Source organism: Canis aureus, chromosome 33, assembly GCF_053574225.1.
Source record: "Canis aureus isolate CA01 chromosome 33, VMU_Caureus_v.1.0, whole genome shotgun sequence".
Taxonomy (NCBI): domain Eukaryota; kingdom Metazoa; phylum Chordata; class Mammalia; order Carnivora; family Canidae; genus Canis; species Canis aureus.
The window spans coordinates 28,666,621-28,680,301 of NC_135643.1; the positions used below are offsets into that span (position 1 = coordinate 28,666,621).

The following is a 13,681-nucleotide window of genomic DNA, read 5'->3' on the forward strand; positions in this document are numbered from 1 at the left end:
TGATTAACATTATGGGCTTTACTATAGAAAGAGTAGCTTGAATTATCCAGGTGGGCCCAATGTAGTCACACAAGTCCTTTAAAAGCAGGAAAATTTCTCTAGCTGAGGCAAAGAGATGCAGCAGGACAAGAAGTCAGAAAGATTCCAGTTGTGAGAAGGATTCCACACTCCGTTGCTGGCTCTGGGACAGCCTCTAGCTGGCTCTGGGACAGCCTCTAGCAAGGTGGCTCCCAGTTGACAGCCAGCAGAGCAACACAGAGACCTTGATCCTGCAGCGAGAGGGAACTGGATTCTGCTAACAGCCTGAATGGATCTGGAAGCTTGCCAGAGCCTACTGATAAGAGCCCTGCTTGTCGACACCTTGATTTCAGTCCTGGTGAAACCCAGAGCTGAGAAACCAGCAGAATCTGGAGGACTACTGACCTGCAGAATGGTGAGCTAATACCTTGTGTTGTTTCAAGCTAGTAAGTTTGTAATTTGTTACAGCAGCAAGTGAAAACTGATACACACCTCCAAACTCACAGAAAAATGGAAGCATGGAGAGCAAGAATTTTAACTTCTTAGAAGCAGTCTACAAACGTGATTCCCATGCTGCTTTTTTGCCCTTTTCCCTCCTGTGGTTGAGGAGCTGTTCCTCCTCAATTTCCTTAACACTTCATTCTCCTAGTTTCCCCCCCACCAGTTTTGTGTTTTCAGGCCCATCTGCAGTGTTCTCCTTTGCCAACCCTTTAATGTTGGGCCCTTTCTTGGACCTCTTCCCTTTTTACTCTGGACCCTATTTCCAGGCCGTCTCATTTTTTTCCCAGTGGCCTCCTCATTATCTTTCCCATGCTGACTATTCTAAAATTTATTTATTTATTTATTTTTTATTCTAAAATTTATATCTCCAGTTCCACTTATGTCATGGTCTCAGCATTCCAGGATGGAGCCCCACATTGGGCTTTCTGTGCTCATCAGGGAGTCTGCTTCTCCCTCTCCCTCTGCCCTCCCTCCCCATGCAGGTGCCCTTGTGCTCTCTCTCTCTCAAAACAAACAAACAAACAAACAAACAAACAAAAAACAAAACAAAACTATGCTCTTTGAAGCCAGAAGTACTGGTTTTATGCCCTAGTGATATCACTTACTTCAATGTGATCTTAGGAGAATAATAATCTCTCTTATCTTTGGTTACCTCCTATGAAGAGGAGGGGATTTTGAGTACCTACCTCATATCATTGGTTAAAGGATTAAATGAGATAATACAGCTTAGTCCCTGGCATATAATAAGTACTCAGTAAATCATAGGTGTTTGGTCTGGATGGGCCTGGCAAAAATGAGCATCTAAATTCCAAATCCAGAAGGTAAACAGCCTTATTCTCTAGTTGTTCTGGCTATCATTGTCTCTCCAATGAGACTATAGACCTCCTATGTCATGAACTCCTAGAACTGTCTTCTTAAGTTCTAATGTTGCTTATGTTGCTATTTTTAATTTCAAAAATAATACAGGTTTTCATAGAAAAATAGTCCAAAAGTACAAGTTTCTTCTTCACACTCTGCCCTTCTGTATCTCATTGTCACGAGGTAATATAGTTTGGTTCTGTATTTTTTTCATGGGAGTGGTGTTTGCCAAAAAAGGTGTGTGTGTCTGCCGTGTGTATTTTCCCTCTGCTCCTTCACTGCTTATATTTGTCACTAATAAGGACAGTTTTCCTTCCTTCCTTCCTTCCTTCCTTCCTTCCTTCCTTCCTTCCTTCCTTCCTTCCTTCCTTCCTTCCTTCCCTGATTGATTTCAGATATAGAGAGAGCACATACACCAACAGGAGAGGCAGAGGGAGAGAGAATTTTAAGCAGACCCTGTGGTGAGCACAGAGCCCAACCCTGGGCTTGATCTCACAACCCTGAGATCATGACCTGAGCCAAAATCAAGAGTCAGACACTTAACCAATTGTGCCACCCACGCATCCCAACAAGGACAGTTTTCTAAAGTCAGAGCCTATGGGATTATTTTATTTTATTGCCTACATAATTTCCCATAACATGGAGTTACTTCACTATTGGTTTGTTTTGTTCATTTATTTCACTCATTGAATACTACATGACAGGCACTACACTGGACCCTGGAAAAAATCATAAATAATGCTGCAATAAACATTCTTATGCAAAAAAATTTTTTTTCTTATGCAAAAATTTTTAAAGAAAACTTTCCATTGTGAGACTGATGTTTAGAAGATGCACATGGTGATTCTTAGATAAGCAGCATGGGCACAAAGTAGGAACTCAATAACCATTGTTGATTGAGTCAATGATTTAGGTTATGTCCAAAGTAGGAGTTATTATAAGGAGTTAAGTACTACAAATGTTTCCCTAACAATCAGTATGTTTTATCATAACAAAGAAATATCTATAAAATGATATTTACACTATGCATTGGTTTAGAAAAAATTGACAAGAACACGCTGGCCAGCTCTTTCCTTCCCGTAAAGCATTCAGCAACTATAATTTTTGGAAGGTGACTAAATCTAGTACTTAGGAAACTTTGATACATTGTAAGAACAAAAAGTTAAAAAAAAAATCTCTTTCTGTGAGAAGGACAAGTTACTATTTTTCACAACATAGAAATTAAGATGAATAACTTGCTTTCTCATATGTTAACAATGAATAAAATGTAAAAAGTTCATGCAACTCAATCACAATTATACCATTACATTTACTGGAGAATATTTAAGTGAATAATAAAATGACCTAATTATTTATTTCATAATATTTAAATCAAGGCACATTAATAACCACAAATCCAGAACTATCCATTAAACAGCCTTCCATACATGGGATGCCTGGTGGTTCAGCAGTTGGGTGAACCTTTGGCTTAGGTCATGATCCTGGGATCCAGGATCGAGTTCTGCATCGGGCTCCTGTGGAGAGCCTGCTTCTCCCTCTGCCTATGTCTCTGCCTCTCTCTCCTTCAGTCTGTGTCTCTCATGAATAAATAAGCAAATCTTTAAAAAGAAAACAACAACAAAAAAACAGCCTTCCATACAAAGAGGGGCCCTCCCCAGATGGAGCTGCAAGATTTACTTCATATAGTAAGACAGCAGGATGTCAGGCTTTGTTCTGAGCTTTTTAAATTTCATCCTTGTGTATAGGCCCAAAAGCCCACAACATCATTTTTTGAGAACTGTAGAAAACTTTATACTTCTCTCCATAATGTCCAAATACTTGAACCTTATAGGATATTCACCCAAACTTGCTTGTGGCTATGCATTAGAATGCAGTCCCTTTGTGTTACCAATGGACAGGATATTCAAGCTTCTGATTAGGTCTGTGATTCTCTACAAAAAAAAAATGTTGGTTTGAATATCCATTTACTTTGACTGCATCCCAGCAAACTAATCTATTTGCTATTGTCCTCTGGGCAAGATGCCTAGGCTTTGTAAAATTGAACATGAACTCCTCCTGAAAAGGAAAGATGAACCCAAGGAAAATAAACTTCAATTGTTGGTGTTCTCTTCTGGGTTCTTACCTTTCTGTAGTTTTTTTGTTGTTGTTGTTTTGTTTTGTTTTTTTAAGATTTATTTATTTATTTGAGAGAGAAAAAGAGAGAACAGGGCATTGGCAGAAGCAGAGGGAGAAGGAGAGAGAATCTCAAGCAGACTCCCTGAGAAGAAGTGAGCAGAGGAGGAGCTCCATCCCACAACCCCTAGACCATGACCTGAGCTGAAACCAGAGTTGGAAGGCTGAACCGACTGAGCCACCCAGGTGCCCCTTACTTTTCTGTAGCTTTAAATGAGTGCATTTTCACCACAGTGATGCCAAACCTTTGATTAATTTTGGGAGCCTCTTCTTTTGGGGGAAACTTCTGATGTGGCCTCTTATACTTATGTGCTTTGGTACTGCCCTGCATATTTTTTCATTAGAGTGGTTTTTAATTACCATAGATAAAGGGTTGTTTACTTTCATGATTTCTGCAATAGGCACCTAGAGATGCCTCTGGATTATTTTTGTTTTATTATATAGAATCACCCACAAGCCAGTGCAAATTCTAATCATTACCAATCATTACCCTGTCCAGAAGTAGAAAACAAACATAAAATAATCGTCATTTAAATTCAATCAAGGTTTGGCCACATTCTAATCCATCCTAGTTAGAATCTGAGACTGACCTTGTTTACTTTGAAAACTGCCCAGCAGGTGTATGAATAGCAACTCCAAGAAACCTAGAGCCTTGACCATTTTTTAAGAAGGCAACACCCTTCTAAAAACATAACTGCTGAGCTCATCAAAGAAACCGCAGGCCCCAGCGCCCTGTGCTCCAAAAGCTGCGGAAGAGCGCAACGTTCACTTGAGCAAAGAACTACTCTTTCAACTGTTTATTTTGGTTACGGTCGCTTGTCCTTAAAGAGAAGCAAATCAATTAACAGGACGAATGACATGGTCGTTAGTCACCGAAGGGAAAGTATTATTAGCCTCATTAACTTGGAGCACCCTTCCAGCTCACACCTAGAGTTAGCCGTCCAGCGGACTGACCCTGCCAGGCCACCCCGGGAGGTTTGGAACCCCACCTCCGCGACGCAGGCCTGGGCAAACACCCTTGGAATAACCGCTGACGTCCCCAAGCCCACCCACGCCCAAGTCAGGAAGCCGTTCCTGAATAAGGCAAGGTGTGGGCGCGGGGGAGGGGGGGAGGGTGATCCCTTCCCGGCCCCATCCTTAAAAGTTGCCGGGAGTGGCACCCAAAGAACTTTCCCCAGATTGAGCTCGGCCACGGGTGCGGGAGGTCTGCTCCGGGCCCTGGGGCTCTCCGCCGGGAGCCAATCGGCCCTGCCTGCCAAGCCCCTCCTTCCCTGCACCTTTAGTGGCTGAGCCCCGGGAGAGTCGGCTGGGGTTTCTCCTTAAGAAGTCGCACCGGTTTGTCGAGCTCTGCTCGGCGCCTTGGACAGCCACGGCAGCGGGAGCGGGCGCTGCCGCCACCCGGCCGGGTGAGTCACTGTTTGGAAATGGAGTGGGCGGGCGAGGGTGTGAGAGAATGAATGATGTCAGGAGCGCGCAGGGCGGCGGGCGGGGAGAGCGGGCTGCCGGGCCGCGGTAAACACCGAGCGCCGCGCCGCGCCGCGGGCCGAGCGGGCGGGGAGACCCCGCCCTCGGCGCGCACGGAGCCGTCCTCGGCCGCCGAGCCCGGCCGTGCTGCAGCGCCGCGGGCAGCGGCCTCGGGGGCGGCGGCCGCGGGAGGCAGCGGGAGGCAGCGGGAGAGCGGGAGAGCGGGGCCGCGGCGCGCACGGACAGACCCCCGAGCAAACTTTCTAGCGGCTTCGGTGCGGGGGGCGGGGGGTGGCTGCGGCGGCGGGCTCCGTCCCCCGGCCGAGTCCGCGCCTGGGAGCCGGTGCCTCCGGGCTGGCAGCGGCGGGAGCCCCAGCTGGGAGCGGTAAGGAGCGCCCGGAGGGGCCGGCGCGGAGGTGGGGCGGGGGGGGGGTGGACTGGGCAGAGGAGCGCGCGCCGGGCGCCGCGCGGGGAGGGGGAAGGTGGGTGGCGAGCGCGGACGTGGCTCTAATTCGGCCCCCGCGCGCCCCGCCCGCCCCAGGGCATCCTTGGTCCGTGTTGCCTGGGAAGGGGGTTGGCTGTGTGGCTGAGTCTCCTTGCGCTGAGCTTTCGTCTCATTCATTTGCAACCATTTTTCGGGGTAACTCGGTCCTGGCGTGGAAAGGACCCAGATTAAACCATACCTTGTCCAAGCCACTCGGGAGGGCAGGACTGAAGTTCAGAAGGTGGAGGAGGGACGGTCTTGCTCTCTTCCGAGAGCCACTTACTGACGATGTGTGAACAGCAGTAGTCCAGCCCTGGGCTGCCCACCCTCAAACCTTGGCATCCCCGAGCCACTCCGCTCAAGGAAAAGGGAGGGTTGGCTTCTCCGCGCGGATGGGTGGGCATGGACCCGTCTACCCCTCCCAGATCCGGATCGTCGTCAATAACCCGCGGCCACCTCTTGAAACAACTCGGATGTGCTGTAATCTTTTATTTCTATTTTCAATCTTTGCCGTTCTTCCGTTTCATCTTGTCTGCTCTAATATGACCTCAAAACGTTTTGACGTTTATGCTACATTTTGAAGAGCTTCGACTGTGCAGTGACTCTAGGTTGGGCATGGATTTTGAATGTGAACTTTGCAAATCCTTGGCGTCACTCTTAGTCTCATCTATTAACGGTAGGTTCTAAGTTCTGTTAAACATTGACTCAGTAAAATGGGACTGTAACTGCAGATGATAGGTCTCTCTCGCTTTAAAACCCTCATTACTCTCATAGTGTCTGGCACAAAGCAGACCCCAACAAATTGTAACTGTTTACATATAAATAATGGTGTATTCCAGAGCTGGCATGGCTGACAACCAATTAATGTCCACAAAATTTCCTGCCTATAAACCTGGTGGGCTGAGGTTCAGCCTGGGAAATCCTTTGGCAAGTTCCTTGGATCTTCAGGAAGTTAAGCATTTCGTTGTGGATACCTGAAAGGCTTTTGGTTGCAACCCGGTTTCACTGGAACTGTCGATTGCTGTTTAAACTGAGTCAGAGCAACCAGTGAAAAGTGACAAACCTAGAATTTGCAGGAAGACTGGACAGATGGAAAACTCTAACCTTAACCTTTTTTTAATTTTTTTCTCCAAATAGGCAGTACGGAATTTCCTTTTTATAGTCCTTTCCTTGATTTGTCCCTTGTCTTACCTCACAGTAGTCTTCTGGTTGAAGTGTTGTTTTACGAGTTAATATTTAATTTGGTTTCTTTAGTTTTCATTTTTAAGTAAAGCCTGTTGACTTAGGAACCTGGAGGGAAATACTGGACACCTTTGGGTTGCTGCCTCCTGGCCTCAGTTTCTCTTCTCCTGGGATCTTACAAAAGCCCGAGGAACTATTTGGAAGGATAGGAAGTATTTGCTTGGCTGTTATTGGAAAGATTTGTTCTTAACCATATCTACAACAGCTTTTAGGGTTAAAGGTCACAGGTTTTTAATACCACCTGATGTGGAAAGGTCTTGGGGGCCTTGGAATCCAGGAGGCTATCTGGTGGTAACTTACTTGCCATATTTGAGCAAGTGACTTAAACTCTGGAAATTGGGGAGGACTTTAAACAAAATATGGGGCAAAATAGGATTAATCTTACATCTATTAAAATATACAATGGAATACAAACGGGAACTTTCTTTTTTAAAGAAGTGATACTTTGAGGGTTTTTTTGGGAGAAAGTGACAATTACTGAGAATTTTAGATAGTTTTGGATGAGAGTAGCCTACCCACCTTAGTTCTCTTATGGAGGAATTGAAGCCTCTAACCTGAACTATCACATTTATTCACTTCATTCAGTTGTTAAACATTTAGTGAGAAGCTACTATATTCTAGCCACTACAGTAGGTACTAGTGATGCTACCATGAAGATTTTGTAACTGTCCTTGAAGCTTCCGGTCCAGTAGAGAGCGCCCCTCACCTTGATGATGGGGTGGGGTGGCGGGGGGAGGGAAGGAGCAAAAAAGGCGGAAAGGATGGGGAATTGGGAGGAAACCAGAAGTGAGTAGGCTCCCTCCTGTAAGCTGCCTCCTACTGGTAACACAAGATCTAGTGGCTTTACAATGAGTCCTGAATTGGGGCTCATACATTCTTATGAGGCTGAACAATGCAAATATGCCTTGCTTTGCCCAATAAAAATATTAGAGATAGACCATTAAGAAAAGTGTGTTTTTAAAGATTTTATTTATTTATTTGAGAGAAAGAAAGAGCAAGCGAGCATGAGCGAGTGGGAGAGCACAAGCTAGGGGGAAAGGCATAAAGAGAGGGTGAAGCAGACTCCTCACTGAGCAGTGATCCTAATACGGGGCTTGATCCCAGGACTCTGGGATCATGAACTGAGCCGAAGGCAGACACTTAACCAACTGAGCCAACCAGATGCCCCCATTAAAATAATCTAAATGAACCCCAGAACAAACTTGCTTAAATGTAATCTGAAGAGTAAATTCAGCTAAGCCAACATTTATTTACTGTGAGCAAAGCACTGTGGTAGATTTTTGAGAAGATAATCACTGTGTGAGAATATTCCAACTTATTACATTTTCCCCGTATAATAAGTAGTATATTACTTATGGAAGTTTAAAAGTACAGATTAAACAAACCAGCAGTCACCCAGAAAATCACTTAATGTTCTATCCTCAAATTCTTTTTCACCTCTGTAAAAACAAACGACACAGAAAGCTAACATGTATTAAGAACACTGATTTGGAGAAATAACTTTCCTGAAGCTGCACTGCTAGAAAGCCATTCTCTACATAACTGAGTTTGTTTCCTACACACTGTTTTCTAACTTGTTTTTTCATCCAGATACGGACATCTTTATCACTAAAATACTCCTATACAGCAGCTTTTATAGTTCTCTATTATATGGCTGCATCCCAACTGAACCAGGCCCTTGTTTAGGGACAGTTTGTTTCCAGTTTTACTATTTTAAGCAACTCTGCAGTAAGTATCCTTCTAGCTATATCTAAGTGTATATCCATGATGATTTTAGTAATTTTGCATTTTAAAAAGTGAATTATAGGGCACCTAGGTGGCTCAGTGGTTGAGCATCTGCCTTTGGCTCAGGTCGTGATCCCAGGGTCCTGGGATCGAGTTCCGCATCGGGCTTCCCATGGGGAGCCTGCTTCTCCCTCTGCCTAAGTCTCTGCCTCTCTCTGTGTGTGTCTTTCATGAATAAATAAAATCTTTTAAAAAAATGAATTGTGATGTTTAAAGAGGCTGCCTTTTTTTTTTTTTTACCATTCTTACTCAGAATTAGAAAACTTTCTCTTTAAAATGTAAGAGTTTGAATTTGTGTTCCTTTAGTGTTTCTCATAAGATTTCAGCAATAGGATCAACATTCTCTGTGGAGCTGCACAATAGGTCAGTAGCTCATTACGCAAGGGATTTATCTGATGAAAACAGAACACACAGGCTTTCTTAAAGAGATATTTGGCCTTGTATTTTGTTCTTAGCCATAAAGCTAAACTTTTGTGGGCAAATAGAGCAGAATGGAGGAATGCTAATTTTGCCAGGTAGCTCTCTAAAAGAAATTCTTCTACAGTTTGCCTTTTGAGTACCCAGTAAGATGGACAAATTAAAAACTTCAGACATTGCATTTAGCAGATTTCTAACTACACTAGGTTTAGACTAAGCTCCATCACTTTTAAATAGGTCACCTTTTTAAAAACCTTATGAGTTTGTTGTTTGATCTCTTGAAAAGCATATCATTGGTAAGACATTTTGGGGTTGATTTAATGGAAGTGCAATAAATTTCCATTATAGGTATAAAGCATTTCTTCATTTAAGGATCCTCAAGTTTTATTATAATATCATACCCTCTTTGCTACCCTGAGGCAAAATTTAAATTTGGTTTGGGTTTATATTTCCATTTCCAGGGATGGTTACTTTATCCTCACAGTTTTGATAAAGGATGTTGGATTATGAGTAGTGGTCAGTTTACCTTCTTTGTACAGAAACTTAGTTCGATTTATTAATTGCTAACAACAACTTGTAATTCAAAGCAGAATGTAAAGAAACAGGTAATAGAATGAAAGTATAAAAGGGAGGGTGCCTGGGTGGTTCAATCAGTTAAGCATCTGTCTTAGGCTTAGGTCATGATCCCTGGGTTCTGGGACTGAGCCACACATCAGGCTCTCTGCTCAGCAAGGTGTCTGCTTTGCTGTCTCCTTCTGTCCTTCCTCTCCCCCGCCCCGTCTCCCACTTGTGCTCAAGTGTACAAAGCGTAAGCTGTTATTTGCGGATTGGTTTTCCCTATTACCAAACTCTAATTTGATGATTTGCTTCTCATTTAAGATTCAGGTGTACAGTTTTGTTAGTTTGATCACATCACTTAAGACTTTCAAACCAAACTTGGCATAGTCATAGATTTTTTTTAAAAAGAAGCACCAAATGGATTGAGTGTTCTGTATGTACATCTTTTCTTTCAATATACCCCTCCATACTGGTAAAAAAAAAAAAAAAAAGAATAAAACCACATATGGAAATTGTTAAAGAGGAGGGGATGAAAGGAAATGAAAGGTAACAAATTCAAAGCAAGAGTGGCAGAAAAGACAGCCAGCTACTAAAAGTCAAATCAGGTGAAAGAGTCTGGAAGGACCCCTTCAGGTAAATGTCACTTCTCTGGTAGTGCTTGCGCCGAGGTTCATTTATGTGATACCTTTCACCTGTGGAAAGAAAGCTGCCCGGTTGTCAGGGCTAGCCTTAGGCAGACTTGAGAAGGAAGTGAGATACCCACCTTCCAGCATCCTTGACTCTTATGTTTATCCTAGCAGTACTCACTTCTAGAAAGTCTCAATGAGTAGCTGAATAAAGGCAAATTGCTATCCAACTGAAGCTGTGGAACTAGAGGTATCCTATTTATGGAGAATTGGGGGATGTGTGTCTACCCCCTGGAATTTAATTACCTCTTTTTATTAAGATGATTAGAAATGTAAAATACATGATAAGAATTAAACTTTTTTTTTTAAGATTTTATTTATTTATTCATGAGAGACAGACAGGCAGAGGGAGAAGCAGGCTACATGCAGGGAGCCTGATGGGGGACTCGATCCCGGGACTCCAGAATCACATCCTGGGCCAAAGGCAGGCACTAAACCACTGAGCCACCCAGGGATCCCCAAGAATTAAACTCTTGAAAAGCTTTTTCACAAATAGGAAGGAACTGAAAGGAGGAGGAGCCCTGAAGGCGGAAAGACCACTGCAGAAGCAAGGATGGGAATGTGGCAGAGGCAACTCTATGCCCTCTGGAGGATCATACCCAATCCTGAGGCTACTGGGGATTGGCTCCTCCTCTTGGAACTGGGGTCCTGTGTGATCCTGGAGGGGCTGGCCTGGCAGGCGTGAAAACGTATGTCAGAGGCCTTCTTTGGCCTGTTCCACGATGAGATCCATCCTGGGAAGACACCTCTTAACACACACTCCACTGGACAGGGTTAAGAATTACTTTAAATAAGTAATTCTGATCTAACATCTACATAAAATGTAAAGGAATGAGTTTTCATTTAGGGGTAGAGAAGTGGGGCAAAGCAATACATGATTTTGGATCATGGACCACTTAACTAATTGAGGTGCCTTGGAGGCATACCTTTAGATGGCAGTCCATCTCCAAAGAGAAGTGGAGACCTCTCAGGAAAATGCTTGTGGCAGTAGTTGACCATGAAGCCAAACCTTTAAAACAGAACTGGTCCTCCAAGCTTTATCACACCCAGAAGCCGGACGTAATCCGGTAAAATAGTAATGGTTAAATAATGGGAGAGACTCTGAGATAGTATTTTAAAATCTACATTAGAACCTCTCTTCATCTTCAGACTGACCTGCAAAATAGAAACTGTGAGCTCTCCACTGTGGAGGTAGGGAAACCATTTTTAGAAAGGTTAACATACTCAAGACTGCAGAGCTGGTAGGAAGTAGAGCAAGGGTTTGAAGTGAGAGTCAGATGATTCTAATGCCATGCACTGCCTGATATCCCTCAAGACTTTCTGTAATCTTCCCATTGACTTTGAAGATATGGTAGTTTGGGGGCGGATAATATATTTTTATATGGGATTGTATGTTTACTACCCCATCTTCTGGGATACTTATCTGGTCTGTGCTGCTTTAAGATCATGAAGTAGCCAGAGGGATGAACACACATAGGGTTAGGCCCACCTGGGCAAATGCAAATCTGAGAAAACAGTAGCAGCTGTATGAAATATAAGGCCTCAGGGCTTCCTAAAGAAAGACACACTTATCGGGGAGGAAGTGGGATGTTGTGGGTCCCAACACCCCTCCTCCCCACTAGGTGACCTTGGGCAGCTTCCTTAGATGAACCTCCATTTCCTGGCGGTAAAAAGGGAATAAAATATTTACTTCATAAGGTGACCATAAGACCTATGGAACTTTGTGAGTAAAACACTGAGGGTAATGCTTGGTTCGTATACCTACTCAATGGCTTAGCTTTCATTATTTATTTATTTATTTATTTATTTATTTATTTATTTATTTATTGCATACAGGCTACATCTCTAACTTTTAAAACAAAATGTTCAATCTGATTATCTCAAAAATCAAATGATTTCTTATTTCTTTTATAATAGAATAGCCATTTGTCACATCATGCCTATATTGGTAGGGTCCTGTCCTTTACCCTTCCCTCATCCTTCTTATGGGGGTTAAAATAAAATCATTGAAGTTGTTTGTACACTGCCATTGAATTCAAGAACTTTCGTAAGAAGTGTATAACATCAGCTGTGAATGCTGAAAAGCTTTCAAAGCAGCAATCACAATATGCCAGCCCTCTCAGCAGATGCTGCGAGCGTTAATGTAGCACAACTGTTACTGTGCCTTACAGAGCTCAGCCTTCTGAGGGGTATTGTACCATGAACACCACTGTCCCAGAAAATGCCTGGGGCCATTAAGAATCACAGACCCCACTGTCTTCCCCGATGCTGTGAGTCTTTCTTTAGGAGGCCCTGAGACGGTTTATTTCACACAGCTGCTAGTGTTTTCTGATATTTGCATTTGTTCTGCAAGTTGTTTAAGGTCCAGTTGTGACCACCCCAGTAGCTACCAAACTTTAATAGTAAGAGAGGGTATTGTTTTTATTAAATTATATGTGTGTGTGTATAGGAATATATCCTCTTTGATGGATTGATTAGTGCTGAAAAATACACTAATAGTGGAATATAGTTTGATTGGCCAGTTATAAGCAGCAAGAAGGAACACTTAAAATTGTATTTACCAAACACTTAAAGCACTCAGTATTTGCCAGGATGTTTTTCTGAGCACTTATAACTTTATTTACTTCTCCTTCAGACACTCTGAGGTGTATTTTATTGTCCCCATTTTAAAGATGCCCTTTCAAGACAGAAAGATTAAGTCACTTGCCTAAGGTCACACAGCTGGTACAAGGCAGAGTTGGGTTTTGAAAGCAGACAGTTTGGCCGCAGAGTCAAACCACCAAACTGTTGATTGTAGAATCTAGGATGTATCTCACAACTTAAACATCACACCTGTCCAAACATGCCATCAAATCCCTGTGATTTACCATGTGGAGGATTAAACCAGGTCCTATATTTCAGTATAAGTATTGAAAGATGGCGATGCTTAATTTTCAATGTGGTATTGTCAATCTTCTTTTTTTAAGATTTTATTTATTTGGGGGGGGCAGAGGGAGGGGGAGAAGCAGACTCCACACTGAACAGGGAGCCCAATGCAGGGCTCAATCCCAGAACCCCGAGATTGTGACCTGAGCTGAAGGCAGATGCTTAATGCACTTGAGCCACCCAGACGCCCCTCAAATGTTTTTCTCTGAAAATTTCTGAGTGTTTGGTCAGGTTTGGTGCTGAGTCTGGGAAAGAGGTGAATTCTTCCATTTCCCTGATTGGTGCACTCAGCTCAGCAAGAAGATGATCTGCAGTCTTATACCTGCTACTCTAATGATACTTATTTTTTAAGTTTTAGAGATTTCACCTATTATAAAATAGTTGAGAGCCCTACTGGGGGAGAGTAGCTTGTACATGTGAGGTTTCATTGACTGTTTTCCAATTAGTATTGGAGATGGTGGTAAGCAGAAAAATGGCCCCTCAAAGGTTTCACATCCTAATCTCCAGAATCTGTGTATCCCTTATATTATACGGCAAGAGGGAATTAAGGTTGCTCATCTGCTGAGGTTAC

General features: G+C 43.3%; 1 protein-coding gene across 22 annotated transcripts in view; it reads left to right on the plus strand.

Moving 5' to 3' along the window:
- Window positions 1-13,681, plus strand: part of SGMS2 (sphingomyelin synthase 2) — a 130,203-nt gene that overhangs the window by 43,172 nt on the left and 73,350 nt on the right. For 4 of the 22 annotated variants that reach the window (XM_077882230.1, XM_077882236.1, XM_077882233.1 and 1 more), the window contains exon 1: window positions 4,711-4,955. The exons of 10 other annotated variants lie outside the window; for them this stretch is intronic. The gene's annotated coding sequence lies outside the window, so the exon portion shown is untranslated. Of the gene's footprint in view, window positions 1-4,710; window positions 4,956-5,217; window positions 5,399-5,625; window positions 6,174-13,681 lie in introns of those variants that run through there. 8 more of the 22 variants (XM_077882229.1, XM_077882234.1, XM_077882232.1 and 5 more) reach the window with 2 other exon arrangements.